General features: G+C 35.3%; 1 pseudogene; it reads right to left on the bottom strand.

The window, feature by feature from the left end:
• Positions 1-861: 861 nt before the first annotated feature.
• LOC145502700 (uncharacterized) overlaps positions 862-1,381 on the bottom strand; it is a 722-nt pseudogene continuing 202 nt past the window's right edge.

Raw genomic sequence — 1,381 nt, 5'->3', positions numbered from 1 at the left:
TGATGGGCTACTTGGCTCGCATGCAGACCTTACCTTATTTACATTATGGCATATGCCTACACTATTGGTAAAAGGTAATTACCCTATATATATGTATGTGTATATATATATATATAGTTAAGTGTAAGATGAGGCGTCATGAAGCAAACTTCTAACTGTTCCAGCTTTTAATGCGACGTTTAATGCGCCGGGTAATAACTTACAAGAACCCGGCGCGTTCTTGTAAGTTGACATTAGCTTGTTATGTAATCTATTATTTCAGGTTGTATGGCATTACGTAATTATATTTACATTTTTCTGATCTTATATATATACATGCAAATCTGTAAACTTACTAGGATTTTTAACGTTTTATTTTTTAACTTGTAAATATTGTTCCAATCTGAAGAAGGCCGAAGGCCGAAACGTCGCATTAAAAGCCGGAACAGTTAGAAGTTTGCTTCATGACGCCTCATCTTACACTTAACTAAAATTCACATTGAAGCACGGTATCTTTTGATCCTTCTACTGGAAGTCACCGTTTGGAAAACCATATTATTCTATATATATATATATATATATATATATATATATATATATATAAGTCGCACAATGGAGAATGGGCTTCCGTTTGCAACGCTTTATTCAAGACCCTTGTTTCGGCATTTCCTTTCCTCAGGGGTCTTCACATGCAATTGTTACAGAGTCTTAATTGGTTAATTGTGTGACGTAGTACGATGCGTGTTGTTTTATTAGATGTTGGGTAGAATGCTTTGTAAACAATCAGTATTTCTAATAGGTTAAGAGTTTTATAACCTTTATAACGTATGTTTTAAACAATTTATGTACCCAAAACTTTATAAAGGCCTTTGTGTAAAAACTTTACCCAGTTCTTTTGTTAAGTCCATTCGGCTGAATGGAGTTTAATGTTCTTTGCCAGAAAATCTCTCTTTCTCGAAGGACTTCTTTCTTTTTGTCAGTCTCTAAATGATCTTTTTTGATTTGTTCTATGATAGTAATGGTAACATTATTGTCAAAGTCGTGAGTTCGTGTGTTATGTAAAAAGTGTTCAGTGAGTTCGCAGCTACTCACTCCCTTTTTGATATGGTTTCTGTGATTGTTTAACCGTAGGCTAAATGCTGTTTCACTTTTGCCAATGTATTGAAGTCTGCAAAGTTGCACTCGATTATGTAAATGATCCATGACGAATGGCAGTCCACTCCATGAAATATGGTAAAAGTCTTCTTGTTGTTGGGACTGGTGAAAGTTGTGGTCTGGTTGATCTTATTGCACCAACTACACTTCGTTCTTTCACATGCTCTACACCCCTTTGGTATCCGATTTTGAGGTGTTTCACTTACAAACCTTGAACGTACAAGTCTGTCTCGTAGAATTTTCGGTC

The sequence above is a fragment of the Orbicella franksi genome, chromosome 11 (genome assembly GCF_964199315.1).
Source record: "Orbicella franksi chromosome 11, jaOrbFran1.1, whole genome shotgun sequence".
Taxonomy (NCBI): Eukaryota; Metazoa; Cnidaria; class Anthozoa; order Scleractinia; family Merulinidae; genus Orbicella; species Orbicella franksi.
The sequence above is the reverse complement of the archived record's forward strand: the minus strand, read 5'-3'. Positions and strand labels throughout refer to the sequence as shown.